Source organism: Haliaeetus albicilla, chromosome 2, assembly GCF_947461875.1.
Source record: "Haliaeetus albicilla chromosome 2, bHalAlb1.1, whole genome shotgun sequence".
In the NCBI taxonomy this organism is placed as follows: domain Eukaryota; kingdom Metazoa; phylum Chordata; class Aves; order Accipitriformes; family Accipitridae; genus Haliaeetus; species Haliaeetus albicilla.
The window spans coordinates 10876709-10904480 of NC_091484.1; the positions used below are offsets into that span (position 1 = coordinate 10876709).

Below are 27772 nucleotides of genomic sequence, written 5' to 3' on the forward strand. Positions count from 1 at the left end.
GAACAACATACACATCATTAAGAAAAGATAACCTTAGAATCTGCATAATAATATATCTCAAATCCTGCAAGTCCTGCAAATCATATCTGGTCCATACTCTGGTTTTAAACCCATAATTTAATGACATTGCTCTGGTGAGAAATAAGACTCTGACAGTTTCAAAAATCGACAAAAATTCTTTTAGAACTTGTGTTAACACATGCAACCAAATGCACGTTTTTTTCTTTCCACAGATGCATCTCAAGGTTGTTTTTGTTAACTTCAAGTTGTTGAAAGTTGAAAAGAACTTGCATCATTTTCTTGACACACCTTCATAAAAATATTACCCTGGAACTTGTTGGAAAAGTTAGCTTCTCAATCCCTGGATTTTCTGTGGAGAATCAACTGAAAATGTAGGGACCTGATTAAAAAGCATGATCAGAGAGGTCTGTAACAAGTAAATTATTAATATAAACGGAGAAGGAAAACAGGAACTATGGCTCTGTTTTCAGGGAAGTTTATGCATGCACTGCAAACATCTGAACTACTACCACCTGGTGTGGAGATAGGGACCCATAATAAGGGACCCTGTGCATAGACTATCCTCATGTTCATGGAAAAACCTTCGATTCAGGAACGCAAAAGGCTAAAACTTAAAACCATTAAATAGTGAAAGAGACTTCTGACTCATCTGGAACAGCTTCTGCACTGGAGATGTCAAAGAGGTCTAAACATAAAACAGCTTTTATCCCTGGTTTATGCCCATTGAGGCAGGATGAGGCACATTTCTCCGTGCAATACCACCACCGGCCTCCTGACACCCCACGTAGCGAACCCCAATTATGAAGCGAGAAGTACAGAAGTTTTATCAGGTCAGGACTTTATCCCCACAAACCTGAGGAGAATTAGACCCCACACGCACCTCTTTTTTCCCTGATTGATTCCCCCCACCCCCCTCAGGCACACCCTCGCTGCCCCACCTGGCACTCCTAACGGGGGGCTGTCTGGGGTGCTGCCGCAGCGCTCTCAGGGCACCCCCAGCCGTGCTCCTCGTCCATCACCCCACAGCGGCGGCGGGGCTTGCGGGAAGGCGCCCACCCGCTAGGGAGGGATTTGAGGGGTGCTGCGGGGGAAAGGGGTGAAGGGTGCGGAGAGGAGAGCGCTGAGGTGAGGGGCGCCAGTCCTGAGGGGGCGGCGATCCTGAGGCGAGTGGGGGAGGGGAGGCGGGTAACGGCGGCGGCCCCTGAGGGCGCGAAGGGCAAAGAGTTCCTGCGGGGGGGGGCTAAAGCTTTCTCCTGGCTCCCCACCTCCTCGGCGGGGTGCTTGGGCGGGAGCCCCCCGGCAAGGGAGGCGGCAGCGCTTGGAGGAGGCGCCTCGCAACAGATGGTTAAAGCCGGCTCCTCGCCGCGGCCCGCATTGGCCGGCGGCGCGAGCCGGGCGGGAGGAAGGGCGGGAGGGAGCCGGCCCCGCGCAGGGAGGGCGACAGCAGCGGCCAGAGCTGCGCGGCCCCGCGGCGGGGAGCGGAGCGCAGCGCCCCCGCCTCAGTTTGCTCCCTTCCCGCGCGGGGGCTGAGGCGACCGGCTTCCCGGGGTGGAGGTCGCCTCTCAGCCGCTGATCGCCGGCGGCTCGGGGCCACCTGTGAGTTTTCCGCCTGGCGGGTGCTGTAAGTAACGCCGCCTCCGTGCGCAGCCGGGCTGGGGCCGCCGGGAGGGTTCTGGCTGTGGGGGCGGGAGGCCCGGAGGGCTCGGCCAGCCCGGCTGCTGCGTGCGCTTGAGGCGGGCGAGCCGGAGCTGCCGGCTTCTCCTCCGGTTTAACCCGTACAGTAGGGAAACAGGGAAGGTGTGGAGGGAGATCCTCCCCCAGGCGGGAGGCTGAATCAATGTCAGGGAAATTTTTATCACCTGTAAGTGAGGAAACCCCCACTCCCAACCCCCCCCTTCTATTCCAGCTTCGGCTTCGCCGGCGCAGAGTCACTTGCGGTGAATAATTACCGGGTTTTCATCCTCGGTGCTCTGCGGAGGGGGAGACTGTCAGGTAGGGAGCGCAGATGCGGGGGAAGTGACTTGCCCAAGGTCACGCAGTGAAGGCAGTGGCTGAGCTGGAAAATAACATGCGCTGTGCTAAAAACTTCTGGTCCCCAGTCCTGTGCTGGGCTGTGCAACAGCACTGCAAGCTGCAGGGCTCCAGGCATAGACGTGGTAGAGCTGTAGGTAGGTCTCTAATTAGCTTTTTTTTTTTGTTGTTCTCCTTTAAAGCGTTATGTAGGGATGTGAGACCATGCAGAGGTGCAGTGTCCGCGTCATGTCCCTTGCTTTCTCCAACCTGCAAACGTGAATGAATGTATATATGCTCTTGCTTTTCTGTGACCAATGCTAAGGTCAATAGATTAAAACCAGAAATTATTGAGGAAAATATGATGTTTTTTCTTCACTTTTACTGTGGCAATAAGTAATGTCTTTGCTATTAACGGTGAATGTCTTCTTATGCCACCAGACAGTAGTTGTGAAAAGCCCCTTAGTTGGTTAGGTGTCAGCTGCATTTCAAAGTTAATCTGCAGTGCAATAGCTTTTATGCTCAATGCGTGTGAGAGATGTAAAGCATGGCGAGCCATGCTTTAAGAACTTAAGCACTAGGGTACAATGTGATTAAGAGTCCTCTAAAGGATGCAACTGGAGTAATTGTTTTACTGCTAGCTATATGCATAACAATTCTCCTTCCTTCTTTTGTCTCCAAATATAATTTTAATGAGTTTACATCAAGATATTCTGCTGTAGTTTGTCCCCGCTAATGTTCAGTGTTTCTCTTGAGTTTCTCATTATGTGGAAGTAAAACTGACACATGTAAGGATGTTGTTTTGATTAAACATATTATGAGAGTCCTCCAAGTCAATCTTCTTCATAGAATTTGATTGATCCTTGCATTTCATAACATGTCCTGCAGCAGTGAAACTTAGAAGTTTAAGTGTGCCGCTCAAAAACTAAACTAATCCCCCTACCGTGTTTCTCAATTTCACCTCAACTGTTCTGCTTGGTTTTGGTGGGTGTGGAAATGGAATATGAAAGAGATTTAGGAAAACACTCAAAATATTAGTATAAATAGGACAGCTTTATTTTTAATCTGTATTAGGGAGTTCAAGTGAACTCTGGACTCTCTTCAGCACAAATCATGGAATTAAAGGCAAGGTTCCTGGCATGGTGGGGTTTTCCTACTATAGATGTTTTGTGGTTTGAATGTGGAAGGTTTTTTATGTGTTTGTTTTAATGTCATTCAGAAAATATAGTATTATTCTCAAAGTATTTAATGGACTTAATTTTTTTCCTGGAGTTTGTTATTTGCAAAAACCCCTTTTTGTTGTGCTTGTGTTTTGGCTATGTAACACTTTTTTGTTGTTGTTTTGCTTTTTTTGCTTTAGATTCCTTGCAAGGAGTCTTATTTCAGGTAATTTCTGGCTGAAAGTGTTTGGCCTTGCCATATAAAACCATCTTTATTACTTTGGTCTTTCAGTACTAGATCCTCCATTGTTTTTCCTAAATGGTTAGGAAAATGTCTGTAGTTTTTCTACCTGAGTAGCTAATATTATTTCCTTAAACAAAATGTTAAGTTGGAATAGATGATACTTTGCTATGGCTCTGTATGTTTTAAGAAAGTCTATGTATTGCACTGTTGTGACTTCCTTCCAAGCATTTCTGTTATGAGGATCCCAAGTGAGAAGAATTATGGCTGCTTATCTACAAAAAAGAAATTCCAATGGATTTGGTGATATCAAATTTGTGAATATAAGTGATTTAGATATATGAATAAGACCCTTCTCTGTTGCGAATGAGAAAGAAGGTGATGGAATAAATCAAGTACTTTTTGCTGTGTAATGCAGATGCATGGTTTTGAGATGCTAGATTTAATATTTAATATCTCAAAGAACTCTACAACTGGGGAAGGGTGTGAATTTATATTTTATCTTCCCTTCAAAATTGTTTTTAGAAGTAATTAATTTGAATTCCAGACAGCTCTAACTTCTTGCTGTCTTGTAGATAGCACAGAATGATTAAAATATTTTCCAAATAGTTGTGCCCCCTCAGAGAGACACAATATTTTTTTCTCCTTTTTCCTCTCAACATCCTTTTCTTGGCCACCTGAAGATATAGCCTCACTGTGAAGTTCAGAATAGAGTAAAAGTAAGATCAAGAACTGCTACAAACCCTTCAGAGAATTTTGGTTAAAGATGTTGGTAAGATTATACACCTATGAAGAATGCTCCATGCCTTTGATCATACTTCTATGAAGAATGCTCCGTTCCTTTGCCGATTTCCATGAAGAGCAGATAAGACCTGCCTTTCAAATTGTCCCTTGCAGTATCCATGACAGAACACATTCTCATTTTTATCAATATGCTGGGCTAATTTCTCAGGCTGGAGCAGACATTTTGGAGAATGAGATACAGGCCTACATTCCAATATAAAAATGGATGTTCCAGTGTGCTCATGTTTTTGAGAATATCTTGGGTTCATTCCAGTACAAGCCATGATTTAATCTGAAACCTGAAAAGCTGTAATGAGTGGGGTGTATTTTGGTTTTTTTTTGTTTTGCTTTGTTTCCCCCCATACCCATTAATATTAGTCTCTTACAGACTTGGATTTTTGTTTAACTTTTGGAAATCATCTGAATTTCTCAATATAGTTTGTTGCTGGTTAACTGCCTCTCCTCTGCCTGTCCTCAACATCCCATCCCACCCCTCACCCAAATGGTACATAGGAATAAATTCTGGAATGATAATGCAAGTTTGACAAGGGAGGATTTCAGCTAATTGGCAGTTGATCTCTGTAGGAGGAGAAAAGATGTGTAATATTTCTGAATTCCATAAAAATGTTACTCCAGACTTGTCTCAATACTAGATATAACTATGCCTTTCTAAAAATACAGTTGCTGCAAGTGTAAAGGTCTTCAGCAAGAAGCAGCGTCCAAAGGAGTGTTGCTTCTGAGGCAGTAAGAATGTCTCAGTAAACAGAAATTTTTATCTTCCCTCTTGTAAGGAGTTGTACTTGAGTTCTAGTGTTCTCGTAATATGTGAAATGTATGCTTGTATTGTGCGGCTGCCCAGGGATCACTCATGCACAGATTTATGTGATCTTTGCATGTTAGTGTCTACCGTGGTCTGTACGACAGTTAAATGCAAACTTCTATTTTCTGAATTAGCACGATTGTGGGTAAGGCTTCTTTATTTATTTATATTTTTTATTAAGTGAATGCAATATTTCAACAGTTTAACCTAGACTCATCTCTGTGTGTGTGTATATGTGTATGTATGCATATGTAAAAATACAGGGGTGTATATCTGTGTTCTTATTTTCCAAATCCTGGTGAGCAAAACTTCCACTTAAAGTGTTTGAAATAATGTCATCTTTCTGCAGTTTGGCTGTGGCAGGAAATTTGTTTTGGTGCTTAGAACAGAATGACACTGAACAAAATTAACTAGTGTGAAAGATCCAACAACAGAATCTAGGAAACTTTGTTCAGGTGAAATGGTCTTTAAAGCAGAATGAGATTCATAAAACAGGTAGGACTTTATTTAGTTTTACAACACCCTATTTTACGCTTGGAACCTTTATAACACAGATAGAGTTCCTACATCAAATGTTTTTACTATCTAAACTTATGCACAATGAACTGAAGTAACTAAATGATGATTTGATAATGAAGAAATATATACAGTGGCATGTTGACATCTGTAACCTGGTCACGTTATAGCAGTGATATTGTGTTCCCGGCTTGGAATATTGTAGAAGTTTCTTATGTAGTTAATATCTGCAATGAGCTTATTCTAGATTTTAGTTTGTTATTTTGTATTTCTGTCTATATTTTCTAGCATTGGTTCACCTTCCATGGTAAAATCAGGATAGCAGCTCACAGTTCAGTGAGTTTAAGAAGGTTGTGGTGAAATAGAAGTTTTTATGTGTAACCACTAGTACTAATTAACCATATTTAATGGATTGTTGGAAGAGAGTGTCAAAATAAAATGTATCTATTAAGCTGCAGAGTTGTCTCTAATCTGCATATAGTATTCTAAAATGAAAGCAATACCTTTATGGTGATGGGGAAACAACTGTAAATATCAATACCTCACAAGAAATAACATAAATATTGGATGAAGTCTCATTGCTCCAGAAACACATCCCATTTAGAAGTAGGCAGCACCTTATTTCAAGTTCCTAAAAAGAAAGCAATTGAATTGCCTGCCTTATTTGAAGATCTTATACAGGCAGCAATCATTGTGAAGGGCTGGAATTATTGATCCCTGAGGCAGGAAGTACTATAAACAATGGTTCTGCAGTGATCTGACAGTTTTGACCATCTCTGTGACAGAGTCATTGAGTATGACTACCCAGTTTAATAGATGAACTCAGTGTATTTAAGAACTTGTGTTTTCTCATGTTATTTGGGAAAGGAAGATTGTGCATCTTAGAGGTGCTGAAATGTGTCAGAAGCGGGTGTTATTTACAAACTGGAAACTGAATAAGCAAAACTTCTTGTAGGTTTTTAGTACCTGCAAGTCCTGATCAACTGACCTGTTATATAGATTATCTTAGAGCTGCTTATAGATTTAATATTTTTCTTCTGGATTCTGTATTCTCTGTGGTTGAAGGGCCAACAATATGAAGTTCTTTATGCATCCTTCTTTGCAGTGTTATCCCTGCATGTTACCCCAGAGTTACTGCCATTCATTGGAGGGGAAGAACACAAGTCAAAAAGACATAAGTGTGTTTTAGGGTGGGGTTTTTGTTGGTTTGTTTTTATAGCTTTAATATAAGATCTGAAGCCAACACATTTTACTTCTGTGGCTGTGAAAGGAGTAAGAGTATGCAGTCTTGGAAATTGCAGCTTGCTTCTAAGGAAGGTTGAAGTACCAAAACCATAAAGCTTAGTGCACACATTAAGAACTGAAGTTCTGATCCTTCTCCCACACCAAATACTTGGTAGGACTCTTAAAAAATGAAGGATTTTAACATCAGCCGATTTTCACAAGGCTTTATCGTTGAGTTTCCTTTCTTTCTTTTCCACTGCTCCCTTTTTGTCTTAGTGAAAAGTAATAACAAGTTTATGTTGTGTTGTTATTATAGTGTTAATTTTCAACTTGGGTGTGAAGGTATCTCACGCCAAAAGTAATAACGAAATGTATGGATCTTCACTTTTTAAATATAGTGATGAGATCCTGACATCTGAATTCAAGTTTATGGGTAGTGAACAAGGTAGTATTAAATGTCCATTTCTGTCTTTTCCAGTAATTGTAAGAAAAATCTTTGTGCTCTTCTAATAAGTCATATACCTGCAACCCCCAGTGACTTTGTAGAGGACTGCTGTAAGGAGTATGAATGGTCATCTTTATTTTTCTCTTAGTAGTGTTTAAATAGGCATTTCAATAAATGGTTTTGTATAGTACCTTCTTTCTTTCCTCTTTATTTAATCTGAGGAATAAATCTCTTTAATCCTAAAGTCACTTCTGATGAACCTAGTAACATCTAGTTTACATTACTGAACTTGATCCAGGAAATAATATTACTGTATTGGGGAAAAAATGCATATTGGTTGGTATAAAAAAGTAAAACATAAAAATGGATATACTTTGAAAATTTAGGGCTTTGTTCTTGCTCCAACTTGTTTCTTTTGCATAAGTTATCTTGGGCACTTGAGGAAATCTCACAAGTATTTGCGAAAATTGGGATTTTATGTATGTATGAAGCAAATTGGGAGCTTCTTAAGGTGCAGACTGTTTCTGGATTGTGCTGTGTCAGGAGCATTATTCCTTCATTATGCTGGGATTTGAAATCCTTTTAATACTGTAGACTTCCAAATCTCTCTGTGGCAGGCATGTGATATGTACTTTGAGTGTCAGTTGTTGGGAATATGGGTGTTTCTAGAGATTTGTTACTTTGGGGGAGACAAAGGTCTCTCTCAGTGAAAGGTGCATGATAAGAAAAGACTAGTACAAAACTGGATGGGTTACCTAATGGACTGTTTGCTTTCTTTAGCTCAGACCTCAGTTTGGGGTGTTCTGAAGAAGCTGTTCAGCTTGGTTTCTTGTGATATTGATGTATTTAAATTTAAGAGATTTCACTGTGGTTTGTATGTATTACAAAAATTAAAGCTACACCAAGTCGACTTAGGTGAGCAAACCAGGGTGAAATCTAATAAAATTGTCTCTGCACTGTTGAGATATTCAGTCAACTTGTTCAGGTAAGAGCTCAAACAAGTTTGATGAGGCAAGTTCTGAATGGTTGTCACTGCTTAGTAATGCCTTGGTTCCAGAGCATTTCTCTGTGATTTTTTTTTTTTGTCTTTGGTGTTTGTTTCTTTTTTTTTTCCCCCTAACTTTACTACACAGTGAGTCAAATTCATCACCAATTTTGCCATCCCTGTGGTCTTCCAACCAACATATAGCTTGTGCCTTTGGGTAGGGAAAGAACAAAAAGCCAGCTTTGTCACTGACTGTAATGTTTAGAATTATCAACTTGTTTTTTTAATGAAAATACTCTATATGTATCTGTTACTAAACAGGCTAATGGAAGTACCTGTTATTGATGGATGCCTAATGATCATCCTGAACCTACTAGCTCCTGCTGTTGCAAATTAATTGCTTTGCAATTCTCTTCCCCCACCCTTATTTTTGGGTACATTCCACACACAATTGGGTTTGAGTGCTATTAATTCTGTTTAAAATAATTTACCTTTTAGTCTTCATCAAGTTTTATTTTCCCCTGTGTTCCAGTACCAGCAGCATGGGAAGGACCTTCTAAAGAATCTGGCTCCTTTACGTCATCTTTTCTTTGTCAGAGGAAGCATGTAGAAGACTTCAGTGGCTTAGAGAAAAATTATATGGTTCTGCTCTTGAAAGCTTTTTTCATAGACAATGTGTGGAGGCAAATGACTTTACAAAATGTAATTCAGTTGTGCATACAGAAGGATGAAAAAGCATAGTTGCAACTGAAGACAATACTGTAATGTGTTTTCTGCCATCTAATTCATTGGGTAAATATTTGGATCTTGTACATCTAGAAATACCATGATGCAATGGTTTTGTGATCCACTTGGATTCTTTTCTTACTGCTTCAAATCCTAGCACACTGATAAAAGTGGAGGCAGCTGTAGGAGTGTAGATAAGTGAGTTCAAATTAGTGCCTCAATCTCTATCAAATGATCTGTCTTTAGTCATACTTGTCTGGTAGTCTAACTACAGAATCAAAGCAATCTTTAAAAATTTTATTGAATTTCCTCATGTGATATTTGCATGGGTTATCTTCTCGGTGCTGTCTGCTGGAGATCAGACTTGCAACCAATAGATCTTAGCTATGATACAAGACCCTGTAGGTTCTGTAGCTGTTCACAGTGTGATATTGATGGTGTTAAATTAGCAATATCAGCGATATTAACTAATTTCCTCATTCAGACTGTGACATTTGTTTGGTGAAAGGATCATTAGACATATGCAAACATCCTGTGTGCAGTGAAAGGTCTTTGGGCCCTGACAAGTGATAAATGAGAAAATTACAGGTTGTAGGAAAATGTAAATATCATTCTTTGGAAATCTGTCCTCTGGCAAGACAAAAATGTTCCCCTCTAAGCATAGTCTTTTCACATCCGTAAAGAATGCTGAAGACTATTTTACATACTCTAATGCATATCTTGATGTCTCTTTCTTTCTTTCAGGCACTGCTGTTGAACTGGGATTTGTCCTGGTTTTGTTAAGCAAGTACTGCAGCAGTGTACTGTAGAAAAGTGCTGTAGCCTCAGTTAATTCCTCCTATAATCTTCTGGATAACTTTGATTCTGTCTTATGTTTTTCTTATTAACAGCTTTAGTTCACTTTTTTTTAATCAGCTGTTATGCAAGAGATTAAAGTAGGGGCTCACATATTAAGTCCCTTTGCATCAGATGACTACATGTAATACAAACTTGCATGTTAACTGATGAATGCATTTACTGTGGCTTTAGGGAAAGGCTTAATCTAGTTTCAGATGATCCTTGTGACTCTCTTACTCTTTCTGTCTGTAGCTGTATAAGGATTTGTAGTGTCAGGTTAGAGTACTAACATTGCCAGCTTCAGAACATAAAAGCTTCAACAATATAATGCATTTGCAGTAGCTTATTACCTAGTGCAATTCATGAGTAAATTTGCTAGCTTCTGCACCAACGTTCTAAAGTGTGACTGAGTACCATACTTCAGCTACTGCTGTTTATCTCATTAAAACTATGGCTGAAGTTGCTGTGCTATCAAACAATAAAACTAAATTGTGAGTTCGTCCTGGTTTTATCTTGTAATATCGCTGCAGTTTAAAAAGAACCAGACAGATTTGATAGTTATTGTCATTTTGAAAATGACAAAAATAATTTTCAGATACTTCAAAACTTTTTGCCAATCTTTGCAAGAATGGAGATATTATAAGCAATTACAATAACAGTTATGTTAAATTTTAAAAACTTAAAAATAGCTGAAAGATTTAACTTTTGATTAGCTAGCAACAATATCTTTCTTCCCTTTCTCTGGAAGCTAGATTTGCAAATAGCAATGCTATAGGATTATTAAAGACCTATTAAAAAAAAGAAAAAGTAAAACCAAAACACAACACAAAACCAGAATTTAGTTGTGGGGGTTTTTTTTGTTTTGTTTTGTGGTTTTTTTTTTTCAAAACTGGACCAATCAATTCCATTGACTAGACTGTCTGCTACCTCGGTTCTTCAAATGTGGATTCTTGCTAATTTTTCTAGGATATGATTCCCAGCTATTAAGGTATGTAATTTGAGGTATGCTAAGATAACTAATAGACAAGCACAATCTGATACGTTCATGGTTATTTGGATGCATCTGAGGTGTACCACTGGATACCAAACTTTGTAAGTCTGATTCAGAAACAAGTGTTTTAAGCAAGAAAATGTTCTTCAGCACAGCAGGATCTTCAAAAAAGTAAAGACTTTGATTTTTAAACAAACACTTGCTGTACTGTGGAAAGGGAGAAGAAGGAATGGGAATAAAGCCTGAATTTGGCAAGTTTTGTGCAGGAAAGCATCATGTATGCCCCATGATATTTTGATACCAGGAGATAGGCAGAGCACCTTTACACCAGTAATGCTTAAAAGCTGAACTTGAAATGAATTGCTTCCCTCATTTAAGTCTTTGGCTATATTTCTAGCGATTGAGGATCTGGTTTTCCTCCCACATTGCTGGGATCTGTCAAATATCAGCACTTTTTCCTCTTAAGGATCTATCCTGAAAACATAACGCAGGAAGTCCCTAGGAGGAATCTAGAGGAAATGAGTAAAATGATCTATGGTCTAAAATAATTATTACCCCAATAAAGGAAGACTGAATTAGTCTCCTGGAATTAGATGAGAAGCCAAACAGAATTCCTTCTTTCTTCAGGACCTGAGACTTTGAGAAAGCCTGTGATTTCTCTCCTGTCCTCTTACAAGATAATGTGCTGTGTGACTTGTTTCTAGTGATCTTGAGCACAGGGTCCTTATAATAATCTTACAATATTTCATAGCTTGCAGTATGAACATGCACTATATGTTTGTATTTGTGGGGTGAACTTGGTCTTCTACTACACTGCATTTCAAAGAATAGGAGTAGAGTACCCAGTGAAGTTGTGTAACCTTGTGAGAAATTTAACAGGTTGGACAGACATCAGAGAGGGAGAAGAGGCCTATATACCTCCTTTCTTCCATGGAGCAAAGGCGTAGGCTGGCTGAACTCCAGTGATCCCTTCTTCTTTGAACCAGCTTTCTGTGATCAGGTTGTACTTGATTGGATTGCTGAGGTGTAAATATATGCTTCTTCCCATATAGTTATTTAGAAAGTGTAGTTACTTGTTGGAACCCTATATTCCTCCAGTAGTGTTCAGCAGAGTTGCAGCAGTGAATGTTAAGTTTGAAAAGAAATCAGTTCCAAGATTTTCTCCATTTATCAGTTACCTGCTTAATCAAATTTCTGTACAGAATTCTCTGAATAAGTATTCTTTTGAGTATTTTGATATATTTTAAGTATTTCTGCTTTATGTGTTAACGGAATTCCTTCAGCTATGAAAGACTTATTTTAAGTTTGTGTTTCTTACCAAATTCAGTTAGCCCTGATTTCTCAATCTTAGAGTGTCACTACCAGGATGAGTATGTTTATACTGTAGATTCTGTTTGGCTGAATCTCTGATTGCATGTTCCTGATACAGAATGGAGACAATGCAGCTATGGTGGGAGAGGTGGATATGACAGAACCACCTGAGGTTAGATTCAACTTCTTGGTTTTATAGGGCTTGCTTATTTTCAGGCTGCAAATAACATCAAGAAAAGTCAGTTTAAAACTAGCTGAAGCTAAAAGCAGCATAGTGACATGAGTAGTAAGAACCTAAAAGTGGTATTTGTCAGTAATTTGGTGAGCAGGAGCATTGTAGTGTCTTAAATATTAATTGTAAAGACGTCTTACAAAAGAGGTACTAGTACCATTCCTACCTTTCAGCATATATAAATTTTCATCTTTATGCAGGATTTTAAGTTTTCTTCCTTTAATTTTCCCTGGTATGATTAAGGAAAGAGAAACGTGTGTGTGTAGAGGGAATCTGCTACAACATGGGAAGAGAATTGTTGAAAGACAGATTTTCTGTCTTGGATAAAAAATAAACCCTTTGTAGTACTTGCTTCTACTTGACTTTTTCTGTGTGTGTATATACAGAAAATCTGTAAGTGGGAAACTTTCTACTACCAATTGCATTGCAAGGTAAGAATATTTTGTTGATTCAGACAATAATAAAATTAAATCAGCTTGCCAGCCAGTAAGGTTTTAATGCTCAATAACTTTTCCTCTTGCTAGAATTGTTTCTTTCATCATCTGTGTGCTGAATTTTGCTGCTCTCTTTGATCTCAGAGTAAAGGCTTATGTACCAACATTATAATTTTGATATATTTACCTTCATTAGTCTTCCACATGTGCATTCATTGCATCTGCAATCATGAGACAGCAATTGAGGCGTTTAAGATGCTTATTGGGAGCTACTGATACTTAGAAACCTAATGCCTGCCTCATAGGGCCCGGTCTTAAAACCCAGAGTTTTGTCTGCATGTGGAGTCTTAAGCAATCTTCCAGTGACAGGACTACTGAGTGAGTTGTGGAAAGGCAAAGGGGATATCTAATTTGATACAACAAAAATCTACTTCAGTGGCTAGCTGGGATTTTCTGTCATTTTGCCACAGTCATGCTGGAGTTAGTTGTTTCTTTCAGCTGTATACTGTGTCCTCTTTGGCTTTTGCTTTTGCTTTCCCTCTCCCTGTCCCCCCATGCCTGGTCCTAACTCTAGATTGAAAGTATAATGATTATATGAAAGGATACAAAATGACAGTTTCTGCTTTGTGTCTGTGATCCTTCTTAAGTTATGGTATGTATTTATTTTTTCAAATCTTTTCAGGTATGCTCACTAGCCATGCCAGAATTTTTTCATATAAATACAATATTGTTGGAGAGTTCCAGAATTTATGGGGCTTTTTACATATAAAGTTCATTAATGCCCCCCCATCCCAAACAACCTTAAAAACCCCAATCAACAACCCCCTCCCAAAAAAACCAAAACAAAAAAACAACCCAACACTTCTTGACAGAGATTTTTGTCCCTTCCAGAAAGTCATTGCAATATACACAGTCGGTAAAACATACAAAACAGTTTGAAAACAGGATATAACATAGGAAGCAATAAGGTGCGTTTTTTAAGTTTATGGGGAGTGATGTAACATCAACATAAGGAAATATGCTGTTATGCTTGCTGAGATTAACTGTTCATGAATTTACAACCTAGAAAACCTGGAACAACTGGCACTAGACAAGATAAATAGAAAGAAGGGGTAGATAAATATTTAAGATTTAATATTACTAAATAATTTAACATTTGTCATTGTCCGAAACCATTCAAACATTAGTTGATCAGCCTTCATTGCAACCCAATAAGCATTCCTAAGCTACATTTAACACATGATGATTCTTAAGCCAGAGAAGCTAAACTAAAAATTTTAAAGTGTGAGTAGAGTTTCTGTTCCTTTTGCGACTGTCTCTGGATTTAGGATACTGAATGCTACTGTATTCAGTGTAGGCACAAATGTGCATGAGACTTTCCAGAAATGGAACCTCAGACACCCATACCCTGGCTTGGATGATCTGGTTCTTAGGGTTAGGGTGCTTTTGATCCTTGACTAAAGGAGACCATAAATGTTTTGATTGTCCTTGGACGTTAGTGTCAGTCTTTGTCTACATTCTTTGAAAAGCAGATTACATTTAGGAAATCTAGAAGCTGTGGATTGTTGTGTTCCTCAAAGCAAGGAGTGAGCAATAGTTGAGCCAGTAATGTGCCCTTACGCTAAAAGCAGCTAATGTTGTCTTGGGCTGTATTAGGAGGAGTGTTGCCAGCAGGTCAAAGGATCTAATCCTTCCCCTCTACTCAACACTGGCAAGGCTGCACCTGGAGTATTGCATGCATTTCTGTGCTCACCAGTACAAGTGAGAGATGGACCAACTGGAAAGAGTCCACTGAATGGCCACAAAGTTGTTTAAGGCTGAGAGAGCTGGGACTGTTCAGCTTACAGAAGACAAAGCTCTGGGGGCATCTCTTCAATTTAGATAAATACCTGAAGGGAGTGTATAAAGCAGACAGAGCCAGGCTCTTCTCAGTGGTGTTTGGTGACAGATAAGGCAATGGGCACAGGCTGAAACACAGGAGGTGCTGTCTGAGCATAAGGAAACACTTCTTTACTGTGAGTGCGACTGAGCACTGGACCAGGCTGCCCAGAGAGGTGGTGGAGTTTCCATCCTCGGAGATATTCAAAAGCTACCCGGACATAATCCTGGGAAACCAGCTGCTTGAGCAGGGGGGTTGGACCAGGTGACTTCCAGAGGTCCCTCCCAACCTCAACCATTCTGTGACAAACCGCAGACTAATTCCAGTTCTGTTGCTAGTCACTCTGCTGAGTTTGACCACCTCCAGCATGTTATTCCTTTTGTATTACGATTGTGTTTATGTACTTGAATTTTGCTTAGAAGTTACTGCAACAGCCAGTCACTTAACTTGTAGAATCGGACTCTTTTGAAAACACTGAATTAGTAAAGTTGCTGTACAAAAGCAAGGACTTTGCGGAATGGGGAAGGGAGTGCTTCCAGAATAGCTCTGAGAGGGTGCTCTTAGATGCTACAAGAAAGACAACTGGATCAGACCTTAGAAGTCTCAGGTAACTTGCTAAAGGACCGTGAAAATGATGCTGTCTTCTGAATATTCTTTGTCTTATTATGTTAGGTTACTGCTTACCTGGCAGATGTTCCCAGACTGAGAAAGGCATGGTGTGGAGGACACTGCAGTGAAAGTGTTTAATCCCACTTTCTTTGGTATGTTTCCATTCTTCATAATGAAATGTGTTGCATTTATAATATGTGAGTTATGGCAGACATATCTGCAAAATAATGATGGGATGCAAGAATATGGGGCTGACTTCATTAAAAGCCTTTATGACAATGAAAAAAAAATCAACTATTGCATTTCTATCACTTGATGGCTTATTTAAAATAATTTTGAAGAGGTAGTGTCTGAAGCTCTTGCATTCATTGAATAATTATGATTGGATGTTAAGATAAGCAGTGCAGTGCTATAAATCCAATACTCTATCACTGAAAGCATTTTGCCTCATGAGTTTACCTGTAGGAAAACTTTCTGATTCTTCTCAAGGCATTAAAACTTGCATTTCTGCTGTGGTTCTGAGGGACTGAGTTCTAGGTAACTTCTGAAATTCTCATACCCGTTACACTGATTTAAAAATATGTGCATTGTTAATGAGGATGTATGAGTACATCATGCATCTCAGGAAGAGTGCAGCTCTGGAGATTGTCTTAAAATCAGTCATCTTTCAGTGTGATCTAGTCTTTTAGAGACTAAACTATCTGATTCTTAGTGCTAATAAAATAAATTCTTCAATGCAGAAAACCCTAAACCCCTTAATGAACAAGAAAACTTAATATATGCTTAAAGGCTCTAGTGAGTTTCAGTCCACTGCTTTTATGGATGCAGAATTGTTGCCAGAAAGATTCCAGTTTAGCTGGGTACAAATCTTACAACATAAAAGGCTCTAACTTACATAGGATGAAACAGAACTTAAATACACAGGCACCTGAAGGATAAGCATGAGCACCTTCTTTGCAAGTTCTTTGATTCTGTTTTCAGTCAAATATCAGGTAGTTTAGCATTGTTCACTTTCCAAAAACCCTTTGCCACAGGAGAAGCCAATACTACCAATGGCAAAGAAGGTGACTGCCTCCAGATTGTGCTTGGTGAAGTTTATTTCTTTGCAAGAATATGGCATAATGCCATTTTCCTCAGTTTCATCCATGAGCAGAGGGTAATATTTACACTTGGACAGCCAGCTATCTGATTTGCAGCCAAGATGACCTCTGCCCATGAAGTATCAATATGAATTCCATTAGGAATTGGGACTCAAAACTTCTGGAGTTCTAGGGCAGGCTTTCCTTGCCTACAGCCTTCATTTCTACTGTGCTGTAATTTCTGAGCACAGTCATTTCTGAGCACTGACTGTTTTAAGCCTCATGCTGAACAGCGAGGCTTTTTCTTCCTCTTCCTGTCATTGATATTTTACTTGGATTAGTTAGGGTGGGTTCAGAGCCAGCAGCAGAACTTGACTGAATTAAGAGTGACAGGTGTCTGATTCTTAGATTTTCTATTATTCAAATACTTCTAAAATAATTACCTCTAGGCCAGATGATTGGCTATTTCTAGTCCCCTGCCATTCCTATTTTGCTCTAAGGCAAGAAACGAGGAGTTCCCTTGCATAGAAAAATCTCCAGCATAGATCTAATGCAGCATCCCCATGTTAGATCTACTGTCTCAAACCCTGTTTCCTGATTTGCCACAGATGCATTGGAGTATCTTGGGGAAGGGACAAAAATACTCTGATATAGCTCCTGTGCGTAATGCAGTACAACTAGGCTAGCTCCAAATGAGATTCCTTGAGTACTGGAAGTAGTGTACCTATGTTAGTGACCTGAGCAGAGCTCTGCATTTACCTTGCTTGGCAGACCTTGGTGCTACTGTAGTTAAATTACTTTGAGCTAGTTTGGGTATCTCTAAACTGAGCTATGGTCTGCGGAGACAGGTAGTCTGGATTTTGCAGATTCTCAGCACTCTTGGAATTGCCTTTTATATAGCAGGTTAAAGTGGTCTTGTAGACTTAATAAATACAATCAGATATCTCTGTTTAAATTTTTGAGGGGAGTTGAAATATCAGTGAAGTTGTATTGATTTCACTGGAAGCAGAGAGCTCTACAAATTGGACCAATTAGGTGTCCAAATGGAATTTCAGAATTAAGCCACCTTCAAATTAGTATCTTTCTTATTTTCTTCTCTCCAACCTACTGGTCTACCAGACTAATTTTATTTTTTTTTTAACCATATAAAAATATAATGTCCGTAGTGTTCTGAAAAAATAAAATACTGTGAGGCTACTGACTTGAAACTGATTTATTTTTAAATTTGTTTTCAGAAAACTAAATATAAAATAGGTCTTTTCTGCCACTGTAACAAAACAAAACAAATTTTTTTTGGTGTATGATGCAGTGTTACAGTTGTTAACTGTTGGCCCTGCCTTTACGCTACAGGAATTTTTAGAACTGTAAGTGAGCAGTCAAGCAGAAGCCAAGCTGAAGCAACAACTCTGGTGAATGACATCTCAAAGCAGAAAGAATGTTTTTTAATAACTTAAGGCATTGCCTGTAGAAAGGGAAAACAAAGGATTTTCAGTCTATTCATAATTTTAATTTCTGGGAGGGGGGGCAGGGTGTACGCGTATGTGTGCATTACAGGTTTAAAGTTATTTAGAGAACCCAGAGAGAAAAGATGGTGAAGCTGAAAATTCCAAGGCTTCTGATGCTTTCTGTGACTACTGTGGTGGATTAACTAGGTTACTCCCTTGCTTTAATTGCATGCGTGAAGAAATTTAATGGAGACTGTGCCTATGTGGCAAGGAAACTTTGTAGCAAAAGCAGAGAAATTATTAACACTAAATTTGAGCTCTTGATTTACATATTAGCATATGCTAAGCTGCTTCATCCTTCATCAGCTAATGTGTAGTTAGATGCTATTCTGCGTTACTAAATAATGCAATATAAGCAGCCCTGTAGAGCATGATTGTTGGTGCTGAGCACCTGACATCCATGCTATGTGTTTTGTGGTCTTTTTCTTGATACCAGTTCTAGTCTGCTCCTTTCAACTGAATTTGAATTGACATTTGTAGTAGGTTTTAAATGGGCCTCTAAGGTACATCTTCCAGCTTACTTTCATCTAAAAAGTGTCCTGTTTGTGTGCTTTGAGATGGCTCTGCAGCATAAGCCAAAGCACAGTAAGTGGCAGCAGCTGGAAACTTTGTTGTGCATGACAGATATATATTCAAATGAGTTATTGAAGAATTTCCACTTAAATAAATCATGTTTTTCATATATGTTATTTTGCACTGAAAGCATTCCAGAATAGGTTTTGTTTTCTAAAGGAGCAGTGAAATCAAACTGGAAATACTGACTTATAGAAGAATGTGACTTTTAAAAGTGAATGCAGTCAAGTGATGATGTCATCAATGATGCAAGCAAAACCATTTCATAAATGTTGCGTTAAAAATTAGTTGTGCTGCCAATATGGAGATAGTCTGTTTAATTTCTTTAGCAGCTTTGAGATGACAATAGCTGCTCAAAGGTTGAAAAAAGAATAGCAGAATAACTTTTTTTCCTTTATTCTGGTGGTGAGGGACCCATTCTGCACACATGATGACGTGGTTTAAGTAGCAAGAATGCTCAAATGCCCTGGAAAATGCAACCTATGAGGAAAGACTAAAAACTGGTGTTTACTCTAGGAAGGACAGGACTGAGGCTAGACATGGATTTTCAGATGCATCAAATATTGTAAAGAGCAAGGGAATAATCTTTTCCTCATTCATTGGAAACAGGACAAGAAATAATGGCCTTAAGTTTCACTAGAGATTAAGGCTAGATAGTTAGAAGAGCTTCTTATTTGCAAATACGGAATAGATTTTTGAAAGAGGTTTGAAACCTCTGGAGGTTTAAAGAATAGGTAAAAACCAGGGGCCAGAATGGCTCAGCGTAGCTGGGCATGCCTGGGAGAGCTAGATGGATTGGGCAGTTTCTTCAGGAATCCCCTCTAGATCTAATCAATGATGGGTAATAAAACATTAGTCTGTCTTCTGTGAACAGTGATCCATGCTTTTAATTCTTAATGTGCAGTGTGTAATAGAAACAGAGTGTGACTAAAATCTTAAAGAAAGGCAAGTTCCAGTCAGGGTTCAGTCTAGTGAACTAAGAAGCTGATTCCTTTTTCTACCTCTGAAAAATTCCAAACTATTGGAAAGTGATGTTGATTTAAAAGTAACCTAAACCACAGTCCAAATTTTCCAGCGTGCTGATTGTCCTTATAGACATGTGTTTGTCAGCCATATAATTTTAAGTATCTTGTTGACACTGGTGTCTAGCACATACATCGCAAATCCCAAGGAATGCAGAAGTTATGTGGTGTAGTATTAAGTGAATTTCTAGTTATGCTTTTGAATTAAAAGGAACAACAAAACCCAAACCTGAAATAAAATTTGAAAGCTTCATAGGTAAAGACAGTTAAATGACTTTCAAACATCTGGTCTCTTTTAAAATATATTCCAGAAGTTAATTTTTTAAAAATCTACTATGTGGATTTGTCTTGGTGACTGAGTTCATTTGACTGTTGATCACGCTTTTATTTTCATTTTTTTTGCTGATAAGATAGTCTCAGTTAGAATTAGCTAAACCAATTTGCAGATCAGGATTTAAAAACACGGAACCACAATATGCCGGTTTCTATACTCTTGATTTCTCCTACTCCTCATCCCTTATATGCTAGGAGAAAATGATCTGTCTAGTTTTGATTTATTTTGCACAACAAAAACTAAGCTTGTTAAGTCCAAGTCAATTGTAATGAAATGCTTGAGCATATGTCAGCTTCCCAGAAAATTGTATTGTGTAATCCAGCACTTCACTATTCTGACAAGCTGAAGAAATGTTTTCAGTAGAATCATCTGTGGGGAGAGGAGGAGAAAAAAAAAAAAAAAGGCAAAAATATTGTCCTCTATGAATTAGACTTAATTTACTTTTGAGTGATCTCAGGCTACTTCTAGAAAGGTTATAACCTAGAATAGCCCATGACATTGCAAAACAGTGTTCAAGAAGTTGTTTATTGTATTCACCTTCTGTATTTGGCTGACACAGAGGGAAAGACCAGCAGCTGAGGAAGTAACTTCCTCTGAACTTTTGATCCCAGATTCTGTTGCTGCTCTTACAGTAGCCTTAGGAAGAGTAACTGTCAGACTTCTCCTGCTTAAATGTGTATTTAGTCTTGTATCATGTTCTGAAGGAAATAGTCTTGAGTTTACTTGTTCCATTATATTATCTCTTGTTGAAGAAAAAAATGTTGAACTACTTGTATATTATCCTCTTTCCTTTGTAAGCTTGTGTTGTGTAGAAACCACTGATAGAAAAGTTATTGCATTTTAGGTGGAAACCTCTGAAGATGTCAGCTTCTTTGTGGTAGGAGCCTTAAACAGAGTTCTAAGATGAAACTGTTTACTGCAGATATGAACTTGTCATTTTATTTCTAAATTAGGATTTGATCACTAGATTACAGTAATCCTATTCTTGGCACATAAATTGTGGAAAATATAAGGCTGAGATCAAAATCACTTTCAGTACAATGTAGTTCACTGTGAATTCTTTTGATATGTCAAAGTGTAGACTTCTACCTGAGTAACTTAATTTGCCTTTGCTTCTTTAGAATAACTTGTTGTGTGACAATGTCTAAGTAGTTGGTCCCTTTAAATGATAGGAAAAGAAGAGAGGTAGCTAGGAAAGTGACCGTTGTGGCATGCTGTGTTCATACTTGTGCAGTTGGGGCCAGCGGGCAACATTAGCCATTTCTGCCTTACTAACTAGGGCAATGATGTTTCAAGAAAACTGTTTCAAGACTTTGAATTTTGGTATGGTTTTATAAGCAATACTATCATGCATATACTGAAAGTGGTGATAACGTAATTTGAACAATGGAGTACCTGTTTGTTTAAACATAAATTGGAAAATAACTTGTCATGTATTTTACTGGTCTACTTGCAAATATCTGTTTAGGAATCTCAAAAGTAAAAATAGTACTGGGGACACTGAAGATAAATAACACTCTGGTCTAATCCAGCATTCTCATTCTCACAGAAAGGCAGTCACAAAGATCTGTCAAGCCCACTGTTTTATCTCTGCTTGCAGCTGATAATAGGCACTTGAGTGAAGAAGAATACAAACGTAGAGAGGTATGCTATTGAGAAGTCTCTCTGGCTCAGCAAGTTCTACAAGTTGTATTGTGCCTACACCGTTGCAATTAATAATCCTTGATGGATTTTCTTTGCCTATAAATGTATCTTTTCACTAAATTGAACCTGTTGTACTGTGTTAAAAATTTTTGAGCATTTGTGTTTGGATTGTGCTTTTCACAAAGACTCCTGAAGCTGCCTTCTGGGTGGTAGTTCATAGTTCTGAACCCTTCATTGAGTATGGATCAGTAAGGTGATAGGAAGAGAAGGGAACTAACCTCAAGATAGTTGAGTAACTGTGATTAGAATAAGATTGTTTAGAAAAACAAAAAGATAGCAGCTGAAAAAAAAGAGGAAATTCTTTGTTAGTCAGAAAAATGGCAGTTTGAAAGATAAAATTTCAGATGAAGGAAGAATCTTAAAGATTCTCTGTGACTTAGGGTTGGTTTTTTTTTTTTTTTAAAAAAAAGACTGACTTGTTAATTTTAAACTATATATTCTGAGTTCCATGTAAACTTTGTATTCAGAAGAAGCAGCAATTAAAATTGCTTATCTGATGACCTATGAATGTGTTTGGTATATTGTGAAGATGATATTGTTCAAGGTGGAATATGGTAAGGATTCTTTGACTCTTAGTAGGCAAAGAACTGAAGCAGTTAATAAACTCATTTCCCAGAAAGCCTTTTTATAAACTTGGCTTTACAGGTTGATTTACTACTGTATTATGAAAAGATGGCTTAGAAACATATCTAAAATTTATAGCCAACTAAATTATATTATTATTGAACATTCCACATCACCTTTTGGAGGAGGGGGAAAACCAAACTGCAAACAATGACACTAAAGCGTATGGTGTGGAAACCTTATTGTATAGCGTGATGATTTGGTTAGTGGAACTTATGATGTCTAAATGCTATTTTGTTTCACATCACCTGCTCTAGACACCCAGTGCTGGAGAAATTTTGTATTCATATGGTCGTGAAGCTAGATTGGATAGCACTATGGAACTTAGTTTAGCTAAACACTGAATTTATTGATCTTATTTTTTTTAATTGTTTTTTTAATTAGGATCTTGATGTGAGTTTCAGCAAGAGAATTCCTGAGCCACATTCCTGTAGCTCTGCAAAAAGTGGAGAAGGAAAATATTAGGTTTACAAGCTCCTAATGCAGGTGCTGTATGTCTCTGAATTCTGGGAAAGCTCCATGCTTATAATAAGCTTTAAAAAAATCTTACTGTAGATAACTAAAAAGAAAAAAAGTCTTGAAGTTCTTGCTTTGGTTTTATTTATTTGTTTATTGCATCTCATCCTATTCTGAGACCTTAAGATCAACTTACTTTAAAAAAAAAAAAAAGTAAAGCAACACATTTTGTTTGAAATCCATGACACTTAAGTGCAAAACCAGATAGTGTTATTTTGCTTTTGTTCTTTGAGCTGCTTAGGTACAGATTTTTGAGCTTTTTCTGCAGTTGTGCAAGATAGAATTAAGTGATTCATGAGATCAGTTTTTTTAAATCTTGGTTAGTTTGTAGCGGGTGGAGCTTTAAGAAAATCACAAAACAGCAGTGCAGTCCACATTTGTAATTATATGCAAACCTCTCTGACACTAAGTATGGCTGCTGTCTAATACTGGGCTATTGCTTGACAGCTTTATATTTTTGAGCAGTGGTTTGTTAATACATTAGCTGCGCAGACATTTTGTTGTGCAAAACATGATCTTGCATCCATATCCAGGCAGGTTTTTTCTCTAGCAAATTGCACATTTTGCATTTTGCCTTCCAGTGTATACATCTTAGTGTTCTATTCATGGCCATACAAAGCTTTAAATAGAACTTGCTGTTTGTGTGTCTCATGAATCATGCATTCATCACCATGTGTGATACATTATTAATCTTTAATCTGAGGATTCAAGTGTTGTCACTGAAAACATGCATCTTAGCCTATTTTAATATTTCTAAGACAGGGAAAATACCAAAACCACACTACACTTGTTTTTCCTATGAATGGTTTAGATGAAAATTGAATTGGTCTGTTTATACTTTTGAAAGCTTATATACTGGGACACAGGTGGGAAAATAATATTTAAGGAGGGAGGTGGGGTACACATTTGCTTGATTTAACATAGTTCTGCCTGTAATAACCACCTGCCATTAGTTAAAGCTCATGCACTCAGACCACGAAGGGCACCTTTAGTTTCTCTACATGTATTGTAAGCCATGCTAACTGTAGAAGGAGGAAAAATTGTACAGATTTTGGGAAGCTCCAGCAGAACATGTTATGGTGTACTGAACTGTAATAATGCCCCCTGAATTTAATGTGATTTTTGTTAAGAGCAAAGATATAGGAAAAGAAATGCCAAAATCTGCTAAATGTCTACAAAACTTCCAAGAAATTGTCCAGACCCTTTCTAACTCTAATCTTTAGTTTAGTTTACTCATCTGAGACAATGAGTTAGAGAGAAATAGAAATTAGTTTGTTTCATTGTGAAGTTATGTGTGGCTACTTGGACTTTTTGTAAGCTGGATCTAGGTTCAGCTTGATTATGATTCAGTTTAACTTTGTTTCAATTTCCTCCTTCTTCTCAATGTTTACAAGGTAGGCTTTTTTTTTTTTTTTTTTGGCTATTATGTGACCTAAGCCCTACTTACTGCCAGCAGGGACTATATAGGAAGAAAATATGTTCAAATTCAAAAGCAGTAACAGCCAAATTTTGCATGGTGTTAAGCTGCTTCTCTGAGTTGTTGCAGCTAATTGTGGTAAGAATTAGTTGAGATGCCTTGTTAATTTTCAGGCAGATCTTTGTATTCTGCAGACTGATAATTTAGTGAAATTTGATAACAATAACTTAGGAATTCAGTGTAAAATAAATACAAAGAATCAAGTGGACACTTGATCATTCCAGAATGCAAATGCTTGAGAATGGTAATGCTAGTATAGTAAATATGGAATAGAGAAGATATCGTGGAGCCCAATGGTGTAGTTGCTACAATCAGACTACTGGAGTGGCAATTTTAAGACTCTTAAACACATGCTATTGCAAAACAGTAATATAACTTTTGGAGGTAAAACTAAAGATGTTTTAAAATAATCTTTGCAAGAAGTTAAAGGGGGATTGGGGTGAAAGGTCTTGAACAAAAAGCAGTTTGAAGCTTTTGGTCTTTCCTGCTGTCTGTACTGTTCTCAGTGCACAGCACTGCTGTCTGCTGATCTCGTTCCAGGACTTCAAATTCTGACTTACAATGCCTGCGTGCCACTAAGACTATAGTCTGAATTCAAGGACTTGTAACATTAGAGATGAATATGTTTGTGTAAGGTAAATGTCTGAGGTATGTGCTTGTGTGGGATTTTTATGTATGGGGAGCCACTGGGAGATTTCCAGGTGTGTGTGGGGGAATCTTGTTGGTGTTGGAAAGATGCTACCTGGGATACTCAGCTGAAAGGGAGCTGGGAGAATAGCTAAAGTAGAAAATGTAGCTGCTGTAAATGGAAACGGCTCTTCAGAAAGCTACAAAGAGATAGAAGGACTGGACCACCAAATAGGTTTGCTCCAATGCTTGGCTGGGGTGTGCAAAAATCATTCCTTTGGATGCTGAACAGGAAGTGTTTGAAACCTCAGTATTAAAGGTAATGGAGGATTTTCTCCTCCCCCCCTTTCAATTGACACTTCCTGAACAAGAGAAGTTCTTGTGTTTATGTGCAAAAATGCCTTGTTTGAACAAAAGGAACTGTTGCTTTCTTATTCTGTAATTCAGAGCTTGATTAATTATGTGCAGTTTTAAAAAATGCAATTTAGATGGAACTAAAATATTCAAGCAGAATTGTTTCATTCTCAAAGTCATTCTTGGTAAAGAAATACTTATCTTGTGATTTGCTGATGTACTTTAAATTATTTGCAGGTGCTGATGTCACTAGATACTGGTCTGCATCAAAATACCATACCTGTGTCACTAAACTTATTCTCAAGTCTAGCCCTGATTTAACTTTGACTTATTTTTCATTTTAACTTTGGATTTTAGACTGAGTAGGAGTTTGTTGACACTGGATTTTTATACCTGCTTGTTACTTTTATTGAAAAGGTAATATTTCAGATTAAGATGGCCTCTTTGAAGGAAAACAATCAGTTCATATCTACCTCAAAGTTTTAGTGCCACATGTTACACCTAAAATTTTTATTCGCACACTCCCACATTCAGCTACTTATGTTTGTTTTCTAGGTGTAATTACTAGTGCATCTTGTCTGCAGCCACTTCAGGCATTTTTTTTCTTACACAGCAACAAAAGAGAAGAAAGTGTTAAGAACAGGAGACTAGCTACATACATTACAGCAGCCATGGAAATTAAGGCAGTTTTAGTACTCCTAACAGACCAAGCTGGTAGTCTCTTAATTAAACCTGATGTAGCAACAGCTTTCTTGATAATTCATGCCATCTTTCTGAACCCTCTTCTTTAGTGCAGACTTTCCTAAAATGATGCAAAACTATTGGATACAAACTGGTCCTAAATATTTAATCTGTTTAATATTGCCAATTCTTGCAATGTTTGGATTATTGGGCTCCTCCTGTTAGACCCATTGAGGTACTTTGTTCATAAAAGTCTGTATTGAGGCAAAATACTTACATGTCTGTTATTTAGGTCCTGATCAAACTCTCATTAAAACATAATGTTTTGGGCTTTTTCTTAACCCATATAACATTGTTTAAACTCATGTATTAATTACTTCCTTGCCAGCCCTGTTTTGGGAGGGAAAGCTCACTTAAATATTTTCCAGTGTTTAAAAAAAAAAAAAGGGGGGGGGGGGCAAACTGTATATAATGTTAAATATTCTGTATTTGTGTGTGTTTGCATGCTTGCATCCAGAACCATTGAAATGGTATGCATGTGTGTATATACTGTACTTTGTTTCATCAAAATAATGTGAAATTAGTTAAAAGTGGTATGAATCATAATGACAGACTTGGTGCCTTGGTATCCAAGATACGTTAACATGCTGATAAGTTACTTGTTTTCCTGCTGTGAGAACTGGTTGCTGTATTTGATTCTTTAGCTGAATACAAACTAAATTAAATCTGCAGTGACCTATATTGTGGTCTAGCTAATGACCCAGTTAACCTCTGGTTAATTTTCTGTCTCTTGGTGTCCTGGGAACAGGGACATGTTTACTTCAGTTGCCACAAACCTTTAGAAATGTGCCACTGGCATTTATTATTCTAGAGCTGTGTGTTTTAATAGAAATTAGCTAATGGGCCATGGGGGTCTGCAGAAGTTGTAGAATGCCAATGAGGAGTTTTCTTTCATTTTTCCTCCACCCTGATTTACATGACTAAGCTTTTAGCTTTTCTTCGTTTTGTTTTTGTTTCTTGAGTATTGATCTGTCTCCTGTGGAGGAAACAAACTATTTGCTTAACGTGCAGGAGGACATTATTGCTGGCAGCTTCCCAGAGACTCCCCTCTTCTGCATTAAACTAGAACCAGTACAGGCATTAGTTGCAAACTTTCCTACCAGTGTAATTTTATTATTGTATGGCTGTTATGCAAATAACTCTGAATATAATAATAATAATTAAGATCTTGTCTAAGGGCAGATCCGAATACCACTTTTCTGATGCAAAGGGGGTTCTCTGGCAACTGGGTGGGCTCACCTATGAAGTATACATCTTTTTTCAGGAAATGAAGTTACACTGATGCAACAACCAGCAAAGCAAGATGGAACGGTTATCCACACCCATTCATAATAACAGTTCATATTGTCTGTGTCATGCATCTGTTAAGTAATGCATAGTCTACAACAACCTGAACTTTTTCTGACATGTAGAACATCTAGTGCTTACAGGTTGAGGCCTTGAGAAACACCTGTTCTAGAGCCCATCCTTTCTGCTCTGTCTGTTCCTTGAAGTTTTTACCGCAAATTTCCTTTGGAGATTAAATCCTTCCTTATTTTTTGTTTTGCCCATGGCAGCAACAAGAACAGGTAGAAACAGCTTACTGGGTGCTCAGCCTTATACTGCAGTATAGCTGCTCTGCAAAGAGCAGATGGAAACAGTTGACAGCAATCTTGAGTTCTGTGTTGGCCATGTAAACAGGTCGGTTTGGAAGGGAAGTGGGGAAGCTTGGGATGTTTTGCTGAGCTGTAGGACACTTGTTCAGACTCTTGTTAGTTTTATTTTGGGACTTTTTATGGCCTAAGAAATCACTGCTTGATGGTCGTATATTAGAAATATGCAACACTGAGAGGAAGAGGAGAATTTTTTTATGAACACATATTTGGGAACTTGCTCTGTTCAGCCAGGTGGCTTAGAGCAGCACACAAAATAAGCAGTGTCCATGCTGTGTGTGTGCACCTTGGGTATATTCTGCAATTTTGCTAGAGACCAGCTACCTCTACCAGCTGGGGA

General features: G+C 38.2%; 1 protein-coding gene across 6 annotated transcripts in view; it reads left to right on the forward strand.

The window, feature by feature from the left end:
- The first annotated feature begins 1417 nt into the window (after window positions 1-1417).
- The window catches only part of SULF2 (sulfatase 2), a 165930-nt gene continuing 139575 nt past the window's right edge, over window positions 1418-27772 (forward strand). For 3 of the 6 annotated variants that reach the window (XM_069805915.1, XM_069805971.1, XM_069805977.1), the window contains exons 1-2: window positions 1423-1642; window positions 15288-15376. The gene's annotated coding sequence lies outside the window, so the exon portion shown is untranslated. Of the gene's footprint in view, window positions 1643-15287; window positions 15377-27772 lie in introns of all 6 variants that reach the window. The other 3 variants (XM_069806006.1, XM_069805925.1, XM_069805942.1) reach the window with 3 other exon arrangements.